Genomic DNA, 15555 nt, shown 5'->3' with positions numbered 1-15555 from the left:
AGAGTGGAAAACAGCATCTCAGATCAAAAAGGCAATTTTAAGAATATCCTTTGACCTTAATCAATAGAAAAACTTATACCTGAAATTTCCTAAGTAACTTAGTGCTAGAACTTAATTAGGGCAGATAAATTTATGATCACAAACACCTGGACCAGAGGGGTATAGACAGAAAACACTGCTCTATGGAGGCAGGAACTTTAAAATCCACTGAGAACACTAAGTCAAGCAACCAGAACCCCAACACATCTAAACAGAATCTAAACCAAAAATCTGAAAGGTGTGGGGGGAAAAAGATAACATAGGTATGAAATGTGAGGGATTTCTGAGTTGGAGCATCATCCATTCATTCAGCAAGAATGTAGTGAGCACCTACCTGAGCACTGTAATGAGCACTGTTCCATGCCCGGGGGCATTCGGCAGGAAGATACACAAAGTCCCTGACCCCCTGCAGCTTACATTTAGTGCTGGGAAGGAAAGTAGAACATTTCCCCCAGCCCTACAGTCACCTTAGTTACATTCAGTGGATTGATTGGTAACCTAAATTTCCCTCAAGCTAACCTTGAGTGCCAATGTAAAAAAATCATTACTGAGTTGGTGCCTCGAAATGAGCAACACACTTGGGTGAGATGATCATCTCCAGCCTGGCAGGCAGAGAACCAGAAAAAGCCCACCTAAGAACAAGGAGAATCCAGTAGGATGAAAGGCCATGCGGGGGAGAGGTTGCAGCTAAAATGAACTCTAATGCGGGAGAGTGAAAACATGGAGTCCAGAAGGAAGGAGCGACCTTTAATGAAACGTCACTATCAGACATCTCAGATGTCTCAAAAACCTCTGCTGCCCTGTAGCGGTCATCTAATGGCCATATCTGAAAAGATGAGATGTTCTTACACGTCTCGTTTGGGATGATTTAGGGTAATACCCCTCTTTCAGAAATCCCCTACACGGGCTTGATGAATACTCTCTCAGTGGTTATCCAGTGATAAGAATGTAGACAGAGCAGGAGGGAATAAAGTCCTTCAGGCTAGCGCTGAGGATTTCCAACATGAACAGTTATGAGGTTGTTAGGCAAATCACGTTATCTCTCTGTGTTATTATCTCTAGGCCAGTTGAAGATAATAGTACCTACCTTGTGCAAACTTTCAGGGTGTCAGAAAAATAAAAACAAAATGGTTTTTTAAGAAATAAGGAAGGGACACCTACACATTCTGAGAGCTTACAGCTAATTTTCACAATTCAGTCCAGGCTGGTTTGAGTTTCTTGGCTGAGAGAAATACAAAGAAAATAGCATACCCAATAATGGTAATTTCTATGATTTTACAGAATGCTTTATACATGTTCCAGGCACATATCTCACTGAATCCTTACAACCACCCTGTGGGGTTCCTATGATTATTGCCCACACGTTACAAAGGAGGAAGCTGAGGCCCTGAGCAGTTAAGTACTTTGTGGAAATTCACAAATCTGGTAAATCAAACTCAAATGCATCTGACTCTAAAGCTTTGAGTTAAACCACCAAGTATTCTGGTTCTTATATCCCTCAAGATTCGCCACAGTTCAAATCAGTATAATTTAATTCAATTCAATCCACAAATATATATGTGCATAAACACACATATATATATACATGCACACACATGCACATATATGTGCTTCCAGAGTTCTGAGAGCTTACACATTTTCACAAAATAGCATACACATATCCTTGCTGGAGTCACCAACTTACTTAGCCATGAATGAAGGATGCGGTGGAAACAAGGTGAGCGCACAGGGAAGGGACGGAGGTCGTACCCTGCAGCAGTCACCATCCGATTCCAGGCACAGTGCTAAGCCACTGTTGACACTGCAGGGTTGTGGGGTCCTGCCAGGAGCAAATAACTTTTTCCTATCTTATTCTTCATACCTACACTAATTTATGCAGCTCTATTGAAGTTTCTTGTTCATAAGCAAAACTTGTCATCACTGTAATCTCATCTTCATCCATAGAGAAAAAATAGAATCAGTTCCCAAAATATTTTTGTCTCTAGTTTCCAGAAACCTCATCTTTCTGATTGCTCCATAGGTTCTAGGTGTTAGAGGGACTTAACACAAATATAAGGAATGCCCAAGATAATTACAGTAACAATCACAAACATTTATAGAATGCTAACTTTTGTGCCAGACATAGTTTTAAATAATTACTGATTCACTCAATTCCCCAAACAGCACTATGACACAAGAATTAGTAGCGATACCTTGCTTTTACAGCCAGGAAACTAAACACAGGAAGTTTGAGTGACTTGCCCAACTGTTAAACCAGGATTTAAACCAAGTGGTCTGTCTCCAGGGCTGTGTCTTCAGCCACTACATTATGTTGCCTCATGTGCCCTACATGATAAAAAGATCTGAGACAATGAAATGATACCATTAACTAGCATTTTTATTTCCATAATAAACAATAGACAAGATGCTAATAGAATTTACAAGCCAGAGTTCACTAGGTAGAGGAAGGTTCATGGAAAATACAGACTGGAAACCAAGAAAATTCTCTGTTTATAATGTTTGCCCACCTTCTTCACCCAGAAAGCAGTTCTGCATTTTTTTTTATCTGGAGGGGGTTCTTTGTTTGTTGGTTTTGGGGCTTTTTAAAAATATTTTTAATGAGCTATACCAAGTATACAGTAAGAAAAAAAACACTATTCTGACTTGTATCATTATAGCTTATTTGTACCTGTTTGGGGATTTATAGATGGAATCGCATGGATTGCATTCCTTGTGTCTGGCTTTGTTTGCTCACCGTGACATCTGTGAGATTCATCCCTGTTGGTTTGTGTAGCAATAGTTCACTCATTATTCCATTATATTATTATTCTGTACAACATATAGTTTTTCTAGTCCACTGTTGATAGACAAAGGGTTATTTTCAATTTCAAGAACACTTGTGTACATTTCCTTTCCTGCCAAATGTACCCATTTGTTTTAGGTATCCAGGAATGAAATTCCTGGGTCATAGGATATGTACATATTCTTGCTATCTTTTTGCTATTGATTTATAACCTAATTAAACTGTGATCGGAGGGGATACTACATGTGATTTCAATCCACTGAATTTTTAAAGACTTGCTTTACTGACTAGTATGTAATCAATTTTATTAAATGTTTTATGTTTAATTCAAAAGAATGTATATTCTGAAGCTTTGGGGTACAGAGTTCTAGCTATGTCATTCAGGTCAAGTTTGCTAACTGTCTTATTCAAATATGCTACATACTTACTCATATCTTTGATAATGCTAACAACTAAAGAGGGGGCACCCTATTAAAATTGGGGTTGTGAGATCACCCATTTTCTTCCTAATTTTGTCAGGTTTTGATTTAAACATTGGGTTAAGTGTGTATCTTTTTATATTATTGGACATTCCTGTCTAATTGCCCATCTTATCACTATTGATACGGCTTCTTTCACTTTTAGTATTACTCCTGTCTTTAAAAGCTACAGTGTCGAATATCAGTCAGTACAGCTACACCATCTCCCATTTGATTAGTGTTTACATGGCATTTCTTTTTCTATTCTTTTATTTTTAGCCTGTGTCCTGATATTTGAGTATGTCTATTCAGGGAGCATAAAATTATTTTTATGCTTTTGAATGGCAACATTAAACACCTCTCTTGCATTTTTAATTAATGTTTTTCAATTCTAGGATTTCCATTTGATCCATGTCTATAGATTCCTCTTGTGAAATAATCAATTTGTACATACATTTTCTTAAACAGATTAATCTTAGTTCTTTGAAATCCAATAATCTTAATATATCAATAACCTACAGTTCATTGCTATTTTCTCTTGAAATTCAGATATTTGGCCCTGTTTCCTGACATGCCCGGTTGCTTTCCCTTGACCATTGTCCTTTTTAAGTAAAAAGTTATATAGGCTCTGGATGTTATCTTCCTATACTGAGGATGTTGTTTTCTTCTGAAAGACAGAGCATAGACAGACACTTTATCTTGATCCAGTAGTGAATTGTTTATTTCCGGTTTGTCCTTGCTATAGCTCTTCCTAGTCTCAAAGAAGAGCTTCCCATTTTTTGCCAGGGCCTTTCCTCCCTGGGGGGCTCTGGACCACAATTTCTTTGCAGTTCAATAGGATTGTTGAAATCCCTGCTTAGACAATTGGCCTCTTAACCACTGCATTCTTCCTGCCTCCCCTTGTGTACACTGTAGAAGTCTACAGATTCTTCGCAGAAAGCCACAAGCAGAAAGCGGGCTTGGATATTTCTGGTTCCCTTTTATCTGGGATCTTGGTCCTCCATTATCACGGCTATCATAGCGTTTCTGAACATGAATTTTGTCTCCCAATTCCACTAAAGTTCCTGTTAAGATCTAGGACACTACTTTCTGTTCGACTTCTATACTCCTGTTAATGCACTACAAATGCATCACAGAGAATACCCACAAAAAATGTATTTTCTTTTCTCAGTTGTCTTGGCATCTCAAATTCTGGCCCTTTCAGGTCTACCCTGACGCTGTCAGATAGTAATTTATGCAGCTTCTTAGTGGGAGAGTTAGTCTGTACCGTCTATTCCATCATGTCTGCAAGCAGTGTGCTCTTGTGAGGATTAAATAATGCATAAAATAGCTAACATCACTAAATAATAGTAACTATTCAATAAAAGCTCACTACTGTTATTATTCCTACATATTCGCTAACTACTAGTTCCGGGGCCTCTTTTAGTGTAAGGTTCCTGGGAGTCCTCCTCCAAACTCCCAATGTTAAGTGCTGTTTCTTCCAACTTGACCCTGGCAGATGTTATCTTTAAGTTACATTGCCTGATGTGCAAAATTTTCCTGGTGTTCAGTAATCTTTTATCACCATACTAATAGTCCTCTGAAAAAGAGTGGTTGTCTTTTTTAAGCAGCTCAAACTATTTTGAAACAAAATTTTATGTAGGTCCTCCACAAATGGACCCAAAGCTGCCTATTCTGCTCTCTCGTCTCAACTCTCACTGTGATTGATGGATAGACAGGCAGACAGGCAGACAGATAGACACTCCTGAGGTATACAGGCTTACAGCTGAAAAGCTCTGAGAAACCAGTTTAAAATACTTCCATAGGGATAATTTCTGGACATTGTAGCTCTTAGAACAAAAGAATGCTTAAGCATTTATACCATAATTTTGAAAACATCGCCTAGCATTTTATTCCCTTTAGGTCCCACTATAAAAAGCCTGGCATGGCTCAACCAGTGTCTGGTGATTCTCACACATCACTCCACCTCTTGAGTACTCCCCAGAATTCAAGTTATTATTATACTTCCTCCATAATGCACGAAAAACACACCATGGCCTAAGTGCTGTGCCTGTTCATCACCTAGAATAGACAAGCATCCGATGAACAGCAGAGACATCTCACACAGTCAAAGACAATCCTGGCTCGGGGTGGTCTAATGTCAGTCTCAGACTCTGTGGCTGAAAGAGAGCGACAGAGGAGGAGTGTGCAGTGTGAAAGCACTGGGGAGGAAAACGGAGAGAGAAGAAATGAACAACCAAGCACGTTATATAGGGAAGTTAACCTCTTAAGTCTCATGTGCTATATTGTTTGGGCACAATGTCATATTAAAAGGAATAGAGTTGAACAAGGAATAATTTTAAAATAATTATAATCTTATTTTGAGCTATCGAAAATAAATGAATAGATAGGTAAATAGATAAATATATAAGATCTAGTCCATAACCTAACCCTCCTCTTTAAAAAAACTTTTTAATTGAAGTGTACAATTAGGACTAACAGGAAGCTCAAATGTGTAGCTTAGTGGGTTATGTCCGATTGATCCTGTGTATGTAACTACCACCAAAAGTCACGGAACAGCAGCACGAGAACCTCAGAAACCCCTCATAGCTTTTGCCAATGACTGCTCTCCCTCTGTGCCCCCCAAAGGCAACTACTCCCTCACATATAAATCATTTTGGTCTGCTTTTATTTATATTTTACATAAATAAAATCGGAGAGTGTATAGCTTTAAATATCTAATTTCTTTTGTTATTACCTTTGTGAGACTCACCCACCTTCCATTCTTTTTCAGTGATATATATGTTTGTGATATAAACACATGACTAGTTTATCCACCCCACTGTTCATGGACATTTAGTGTTTACAAATGTGGCTGTCATGAGCTAAGCTGCTGCAGACACCGAGGTGCACGGTGGCCAGTGCTTATACCTTTGTTTGAGTACGGACCTAAAAATAGAACTGCTAGCTTATAGGGTATGCGTATGTCCAATTTTAACAGATATTGATAAAAGGTTACCACAAGGGGTTCACACGAGCAGTGTGAAAGATTTCCAATTCCTGTATATCCTTATAAGTACTTGATTTTGCCGGTCATTTTTGGTTAGGCCGTTCTGCTAATATGTTTGTCACATTGTGTTTTCTTTTTTATCCACAACCAAGGATATTTTTTTTCATTGCTTTTAGAGAGAGCAGAAGGGGGAGAGAGAAACATCGATAAGAGAGAGAAGCATTGACCGGTTGTCTCCCGTGCACACCTGGGCTGGGGATGACACGTGCTTGGACCAGGGATGGAAACTGCAACCCCGGCATGTGCCCTGACCAGGAATTGAACACACAACCTTTCAGTTACAGGATAATGCTCCAATCAACTGAGCCACACCAGCCAGGGCTCACTGTGGTTTTAATTTGCATTGCCCTGATTGGTATAAGATTGAGAATCTCTTCCCTTATTATCCATTTCACTATCCTCTTTTATGAGGTGTCTGTTCAACTCTCTTTCCCATTTTAAGAACAATTACTGAATGTCCTTGTCCCCTTCTGCCCTTCACCTCTGCTCTCAGAAGTCTCTCCCTCCCCCAGCCCAAGTGGCTGATCTGACACACTTCTTGTTCCCTCATTTCCCTTCATTTATTTTTCTTAATATTGGGTGATTTGGGCTAGCTACTTTTCTCCTTATCTCTTTGCTTCTTCCAAAACAACTCTCCCCAGCAGAGGAGCACCTGGGATGCAGCCAGCAGAGTCCTCTCATTCCTCTCTTTGCTGCTCCTCTCAACCATTGTCTTGCTTCTGCATCACCTAAAGCCGGGAAACTTCTTCTTAGAAGTTTCTTGTAAGTTGTATGATTTTTTAAAAATTCTTTCTCAAGACTCTATGACTCCCCTATGCTATGTTGGTCACCTGGCACAGACTGAATTCTGCATATGGGTGAGGAAAGGAAGGACACACACAGGAGGCCACTCCAAGGTCTTGAATGTCAAATTTGACCATTTGCCAGAAGAAGCCTGTTTTTGTGGGAGATGAGCCACGCCTTACAAAGAGAATGAGCTGCCTACCAGCTCTTCTAATCTTCTTCCAGGGCAGGCTCATCTCTCAGTGACCTCAAACCAAAAGCCATTATTAGATTCTCTGTCTCCCTGCACCATGGAAAACTACTTGGCCACAGTTTGACAGGCACAGATGGTACCACCAGCTGCAAGTTTTTTTAGTTCTTATTGACTCTAAACTGCCCTTAGTCTTAATCTCTTGCATTTTGCTCAGCAGAATGGGAGATGGGTCCAAATTATTAATCTGGGAATAAAATTCACTATGGGAGAATTAGCAAGGTCTGGTGAAGGGTGAGATGGAGTTAGGGATATTGGCAAGATGCACAGAGAAAAAGCCCTGGAAAAAAATGTATGGATAGAAACTGTTTGAAGAAAGGGTCAGTACTTAGAAAGGAAAGAGGCACAAAGAAAGAAAAGTATTCTTAGGTCTGGTGATAATTTTTCTGCTGATCTGAAAATGAAAACAGGTCTATACACATTAAAATTGGGCATCATGTAAAGAATAAGGGCAATAAAAGAAAGTGATCTCTACATGGCTAGAATAACCTAAAATGAGTATTTTGATTGTGTGAAGTACCATCCAACAGACCTTGACAATCTTTTGTATTATAGAACACACTAAAGCTGCAATTCTAGGATTCATTTACAGCATTCTGGGTCCTCTATAAAGTAAGTAAACAGCTTGTTTGTTTTTTTTTTTGCAAGAGATTCTATAAAAACATCTGTCAACAGGATGCATGGAATGCTGTAAAAGAATGACCACATATCTTAACGCTAGGGACAATGCTATCAGTTCTGACATCTTCCTTTCATCCTCCTAAAGTAAGAACATTTGAACCCATATGCAAGCTTTTTTACTCTCTTTTTTTCATATCCAACTACTACCACATACCAAGACCATCGATCTAAGGGTAGAAAAATGAGCCAAAATGCCTGGAGTGATCCCTTTTTACCCCAAACATGGTTTTATGATTAAATATTGCCTCAGTGGGAAAAAGTGGAAGGAGGGTGCCATCCATGCCATCGAAGGAGTGAGTCATACCACTAGGCATGTCTGGTGACAAAATCTTCTCATCCTGAAGTATGACAGCATGTCACAATACACCTGAAACCCCGGGACCCAGGTGAGCACTCAGAGGAAAGTTCAGTTACATTATGGCAATAAGTTGTTTGAGTTTTTGTCCTGTGCCAGACACAACATTAAGGATTTGACATATATTTTCTCAGCAAATCCTCACAACAACTCTATGAAATCAGTTCCATTATTAATTTCCTCCTGTAGTTGGGTCTTAGAAAGCGTAAGGAGGGAGCAAGGCGCCCCAGGTGATGAGTGGCAAGTCTCTAAAAACCCAAGGACTGGACGCTCAACAGTGCGGTTCTCTCTGCTACCTACTTCAGAGGTCCTGGACTGGCCCCTAACTTTCAATGTCTCAGGTGCGGCTTGGAACGTTTGATTTAGTGTTTTCTTCCTATTCAAGATTTCTTTGAGTTATTTCTTCTGACGTGCTGTGATCTCCACTTTTCTTCCCATCTACATTCTGACTATACTCACATAAATTTTTGTTCCATTTGTTTCGGGTGAGTGTGAATGGAAGTTAAATATCTTGATTTATATTTATAAATAAACAAATAAATACAAATGATCCAAATGTATATTCTCATACATATTTGGTCTTCCTCCAGGGTTCCCGAGTCATAGCTCTGCAAACTCTTGGGACTTCGACTTGTCTAGAGTGACAAAAGCAACTCTTGTTACGTAGATGAGGTGACTTAGAGACCTCACGTTTGGATGAGGGCTGGTTGCCAGGAGAACCAACCATATGATTAGAGGGTTTCAGTCCCACACTTGACCTCTGGGGAAAGGAGTGGGGCTGGAGGTTGAATCAACCCCCAATAACTAATTACTTAATCAATCATGGCCATGTAACAAAGTGTTTATAAAAACCAAAGAGGACAGGATTCTGAGCACATTGGGGTTGGTGGAGATTTGGGGAGTGTACCTCCCTCTGCGAGGGCGTAGAATCTCGGTGCCCTCTCCTCACACTTTGCCTTATGCATCTTTTCTGTCTCATTGTGTCTGGTTGTATGTTTTTATAATCAACGTAATCAAGTAAGTAAAATGTTTCTCTGAGTTCTATGAGCAACTGTAGCAAATTGATCCAACCCAAGTGGGAGGTCATGGGAAATGATAGACAGCCGGTCAGGAGTACAGGTAACAACGTGAACTTGTGACTGCTGTCTGTATTCCAAATAGCTTGTAGTCTACAGCCAATCAGTAAGAAGCATGAGTAATAACGTGGGCTTATCCTGGCTTCTGAAGAGGGGAAGCAGAGTGAGGGCTGTTTTGTAGGACTAAACCTTTAACCTATGGAATCCAATGCTATCTCCCAATAGATAGTTTCTGAATTGAACTGAATTCCTGGACACCTGCTCGGTGCTGTGTGGGAACTCCACCCCACTTCCACATTGGAACTGGTACCACAGCCAATTTAATGGGGAAGGTGTTTTGGTTTGCTAGCTTTATTTTATTATTTTATTTTATTAACTTATGAAAAGTTACCTGAAAGCTAAAAAAGGAATATAATATTAGCAGACTTTGCTAATTTATATATGTTCATTATAATACCCAGAGCAACATCTAAGAAAATTATACAATGTGATATACTGAAAAACATTATAAAAAATAAATATGGGATCCTAAAAATTATCTAAGTAACCCTCAGGAAGATGAGGAAACACAAATAGAAGGATGTGAAATGAGAAAATAGAGAACAAATAATGAAATGGCAGACTTAAGCCCTAACGTATCAATAATTACCTCACGTGTAAATGGTCAAAAAACACCAACTAAAACAGATTTCTGCAGAGAGGATAAAACAACAATCTAACAATATGTTATCTATAAGAGTAGTTACTTAGATGAATCTCAAGGGAATTATGCTGAGTTTAAAAAGCCAATCTCAAGGTTACGTACTATATGATCCCATTTATACAACATTCTAAATGACAAAATTATAGACATAGAGAACAGATGAGTGGTTGCCAGGGGTGAGGAAGGAGAGAAAAGGAGAGGGGTGGCTATGGCTATGAAAGAGACCCTTGTGATAGGATGGTTCTTGTCCATGGTGTTGAGCATGCAAACGTATACACGTGATGAAACTGCACAGCACTAAACACAACACACACAAGCGCACACATGCATGTAAAATCAGTAAGGTATGAAGAAGCCCAGTGAATTACATCAGTGTGAACTGCCGGTTACAATACTGAACTATCCTTCTCCAATAGCAAGATGTTTCTATTGATGGAAACTGGGTGAGGGGTCTGTAGGATCTCTGCATTATGTTTTACAACTGATATGAATCTACAATATACACTGAGACAGAAGTCTCCCATCTACCTCTGTCTCCCAATCCCTCTGTTCTCTTCCCCAGGAGTAACCACTGTGGCTATTTTCTTACATACCCTTCCCGAGATAATCTGTAGTCTCTCCACATAGGAGTATGTGTGAAGGCACACCTACATAAAGACTTACAGTTTTTGCACAAATTTGAACACCATATACACTTTTCCTTTTCCCACATTGCTTTATCAGTTTATCTTTGAGCTTCCAGTACCAACAGAGCTCCTTGTTTTAGGAGTGGCCCCAGTGTTCTAGCCTAGGAATAAATTCTTATTTACTTAATCCATCCTTTCTTCAGAGAATAACGTGATCCAACAGAACCCAGAATTTTAGTTTGTTTCCCAGTTGTTCCTATTAGAAACAATGCTCCAAGGTGAGCCAGTGATCACTGAATTGATATTTTAAACCATTTCTAACCTGTCCTACCTCATACCTGCACCATGGAAAAATGACCCTTGGTCCCGGGCTCCTGGAATCCACGTCTAGGCCTTCTAATCACTTCCCAGTGTGCTGTGCCCCGAACTTGGCAGATGCTGGCCAGCTGCTAATCTATCTTCATGACCATGTCCCTGGCTTTGCATTGCTTGTTTTCTCATTGTTATTTTAATCTAGTCTAGACGTAAAACTTTTCCTTAGCACAAGTAAACCTATTTGTAATTTCAGCAGACGTTTTTCTCCACTTTACGAATGTGTTCCTTCTCAACATCTAGAATATTCTCTCTTCTTTTTTCAACCCCCTGCCATTTCTTCCATGATGTGTCCTCCTTGACTGAGAAACTAATTTTTCTTACAACCCCTCTTTTGACAAGCAGCTCAATAAAAAGGATAATTACCCTCTGTGCTTGAGTACAATACAAATACAGTGCTCTGCTATGCCTTGCAGGTGTGTAAACATGTATAAATCGCATGGTGTTCGTGCTAAGGGGACGCAGACACTCATACTTTAACATCATCTGATCCCTCTCCATTTCTCTTCATGTACCATCTCCCCCATCTCTGTAACATTTGCAGTCTTGCAAATACACACTTTAAACAGAATGGCAGGTTTACATGAATGAATTCTGTTTTGAAAAACAAGAAAAAGAACAAGTTGGCCACCTCTCCATGCCTACTGCACAAGACAACAACAAACCGCATTTTTTGGTTAATTTGTTTTCGTAACCAAAGTCATAGCTTAGCTCGTGCACTGGTGTGCCAGCTCCTTTCTGCCAGTGTGTGCCAATGGAGACAGTGCCAACTGCATCAGGTGTGTGTGTGCGTGTGTCCACACACGTCATTATCAGTGTAAAATTAAGGTACAGTAGGTAAATGATATACCATCACAAACCTACAATTGTTTTAACATTGTTCCCATGGAAGTTTTAAATGTGTATCTCCAATGTCTATATTTGTTGAGTGAACTTGAACACATGAGAATGTCTGTCCATGGCAATGGCTTTCCTTAGAGCATCTGTGTCTACATGTCAGGTGTCTATTTCATTTGTACTGCGTGTCCCTGTGATTATGAAAGTTTAATAAAAGTTAGATGCTGAAGCTTTCCCTCTTCAGGTAAATATTCTGTAGCCCTTGCAATTTTTCATTACGTGCAAGCTCTGCCTTATCCCCAACCATTAGTAATCTGCGTGGCGGGACCGTTTCAACGTCCGACCTATTCCACCAGGTGAAGCAAACCAATTAGACAGAGCGCCACAGCTGCTTCATCTAGCATGTCCTCATGTTTTTGCTCCTCTTTTTTAATACACCCAAGCATCCCATTTATTTTTTCAACAGCTGCTGCACATTGAGCAGACTTTTTAATTAGCTAATGTTTGGAAAGCCCTTTGAAGATAAAAAGCCCTATATAAGTGCTAAGTGTTACTATTACCTTGACAAAAGAGTTCTTTTTTACCTTGGCTTACTGCAAAATGTGTGAGCTTTCCTTCTCTCTAACTACTGGTGATAGTCAAACCACAGGCTACATAAATCATGGGAGAAAGAAATTCAGCTGTGGGCCTGGAACCACAGGCAACTGGGTGCTCTGGAGTGTTCCTTCGTGTCTTAATGCAATCTTTTCCAGGCCCCAGAAAAAAAGGATGCTGGGGGTGGGAAACAGTAAAGAAATACATTTTTCAGGCTCTACAATGCTTTTCAAGAAATGACAACATTTACAGGAACCTCTTTCTTGAAAGGGCTTTTGGATGTCAAACCTACAGTTTTTTTGTCTTAGCTTGATTCTTGGAAAACAGAGCAACATTTAGGTATCAGAGATTGCATCCTTGCAAATGGATACCCATGGTGTAGAGACAAAAAATGACTTGCCTGAAGCAAATAAATGTATGAATTTCCTTCTTCTCGTCCTCATTACCAGGAGGCAGAATACTAAAGGAAACCCACTAAAATAAGTGGTAAAAGGCAAAGAAAGCCTTCACAGATGAAGGGCCACACCCAACCCGCAACCCACACACACGCCCCTCTGCTTATCAAAAAGCACTCTCCTTCAAGGCTGTACAAGAGGCAGCCTCTGTCCTTGAGAATCTTCCATTTTACTTAAAAAAAAAACCCTACAGTAATAACTTCCATGGGCCCCATGCTCTGTGCCTTACATATGCTATCTTATTTACTCCCCACAACAACCCTGAAAGGTAGTTATTATTGTTTCCACCTTACAGGTGAGAAGACAGGCCTCGTTATTTCAAGTGACCTTCACCAGGCTACCAAGTAGGTAATGGAGTCATAATTCGAACCCAGGTTTGCCTGGCCACAAACCAGAGCTCTAACAACAAACAATGCCACTTAAAAGTCATAGCCATTAGAGCCGGGAGAGTGGTACAAAATAAATATGGTGTCATTCCTGTTACAATGTTTTTATTGTTACAGGGAGGTAGACAAGGCAAGAAGCATGTCTAATTGGTATGATCAGTGAAGACATTGGGAAAATGACTTTGACGGCTTTTACGTAGAGGTGGCTTTGTTAATCCAGCCAGGTGTGGAAACTGGCACTCTTATGTCACCAACTCGTGGAATAGCATTTGATATCATTCACATTTTGGAATGTGTTCAGGAGATAGGGGGTGAGAACAATGGCGTGTAAAACAAGCATTGCTGCCATGGAAATTAGCTCTGGCTATCATGGTAACTAAATTAAAAAATGTAAATAAATAACTTACTTAAAATTATTTTAAATAAAATATATTACTACCATTTTTTCCCAGTGGCACTGAAATTTCAAATCTGAATACCTGGAAAGATAGGACAGTAGTGGCATTAACTGAGAGGGAACTTAGAGGAAAAGAAATTGGGAATAAAGAAAATGAAGATTCTACCAAAACTCCCAAAAGTATAAACTTTTCCAAAAAACCCCCAAACTGTCGGGCAAGGACTAGTCACGCAGCTTTACTGTATGCTCGTGCAGAGCTCTTAATCAGCCTGCTTCTCATCACTTGAAAGCTGCCAGTCTCCGCTTCCTGGTGCCAAAGTACACTTACGGAACAAGGACACACTCGGCAGGCCCACATGCCCAGATAAAACACTTTTTTGGTGTTCTCCCTAAATGATACTATGTGTTATTACACAGCTCCAGGGCTGAAACACTTGTAAAGGTAGAAATGCATATTCCAGATCAACTTCAGAGCAATCTCTTGGAACTGGGAACAATTTCTAGCTCCCTACTGCAAAGTAGGAACAGGGTTAGTGAGACGCTCAGTGGTGAAAGCTTGTTTGTTACTAATACATTAGGTAAATTATTCAGGAACATCATCCTTGTGAGCCCTGTAATTACTGCCTAGTGACTGAGGTTGTTGACCTACAAAATGCAGATCAAAGATTAAATCTGCATTTCACACAAGATTCATTCCAGGCTCTAGCTGGACCAGTTGCTGATTTGAAACCCAAAACATAAAGCCCATAGTATTGTCACTCGAAAGTTATAAGGGAAGGGAGCTGAAGGGGTTCAGATAAAAGGGTAAAAGAATATTGGACTCAGCACTGCCAACAAGTGATGTCAAAATTCTCCACCATTTGACCCAATTACTCTTTCCAAATAGATCTTCCATTACCATTTTTCAGGTCTCCAAGCCTCTTCCAAACTGAAATACATGCTTTTCCATCTCCTACATACCCAGTGTTTTCCACCTCCACTTGTTAATTCCTACTATCACTTTTTTTCTAGAATGCCATTCTACCACAACCCCCATTTCCAAATCCTTTCCCTTGGTCAATGCCCATCGCATAGTTCACTTCCTCAGGGAAGCCATTCTCTCATGGAGAAGTATACATAGCATTTCTGTTTTGTTTCCCCCATGGAAACAACTACTTCCCCTGGATAGCGATGTTGTTAAAAGGGCATATTTCAGTAATGGTTTATTAGCCTGGGATCTCTTGCGAATAAGATTTTAATCTGTTGTATCTTAGGTCCTTTCTGGCTCTCAGTCTAGTCCTTTGAAAAGCAGTAGATGCTAAATAAATATTTATCTAGTAAACATTCACTCAACGTTTCTTGCATTTCTTACTACTGATAGTTAGGTACTGTTCCAAGTCTGGGGATGCGCTGTGACAGAAGTCCAGACTAGCATGTCTGACCTAATAGAATTTGCATTCCAGAGTACGGAACACACAATAAAAAAAATTAACTTGTATGGAATAGTAGAAGTTTACAAGCACAAAGAGGAAGAGTAAGAAATAGAAAAAAGATAAAATGGATCATGGTAGCTGGAAATTTACGTTGGACAGATGGATAGATGACTGCATGGGAAGATGGGTGGATGGATGGATGGATGCCTAGATAAATGGACTCAGTGCACAGTAAAACACTGGCTTTATCAGTGAGAAAAAAACTTTCCAAAAACACTTCCCATTCTTTATATAAATCAG

The 15555-nt window shown here is 39.8% G+C and overlaps 1 protein-coding gene and 1 long non-coding RNA gene across 2 annotated transcripts in view; one reads left to right on the top strand and one right to left on the bottom strand.

Moving 5' to 3' along the window:
* The window catches only part of LOC123480288 (uncharacterized), a 30363-nt gene extending 23745 nt beyond the window's left edge, over positions 1-6618 (top strand). The window contains exon 4 of the long non-coding RNA XR_006656208.2: positions 6445-6618. This is a non-coding gene — a long non-coding RNA (uncharacterized lncRNA). The remainder of the gene's footprint in view (positions 1-6444) is intronic.
* The window catches only part of ST6GALNAC3 (ST6 N-acetylgalactosaminide alpha-2,6-sialyltransferase 3), a 491203-nt gene that overhangs the window by 220296 nt on the left and 255352 nt on the right, over positions 1-15555 (bottom strand). The gene's annotated exons all lie outside the window — the stretch shown is intronic.

This window comes from Desmodus rotundus, chromosome 3 (genome assembly GCF_022682495.2).
Source record: "Desmodus rotundus isolate HL8 chromosome 3, HLdesRot8A.1, whole genome shotgun sequence".
Lineage (NCBI taxonomy): Eukaryota > Metazoa > Chordata > Mammalia > Chiroptera > Phyllostomidae > Desmodus > Desmodus rotundus.
The sequence above is the reverse complement of the archived record's forward strand: the minus strand, read 5'-3'. Positions and strand labels throughout refer to the sequence as shown.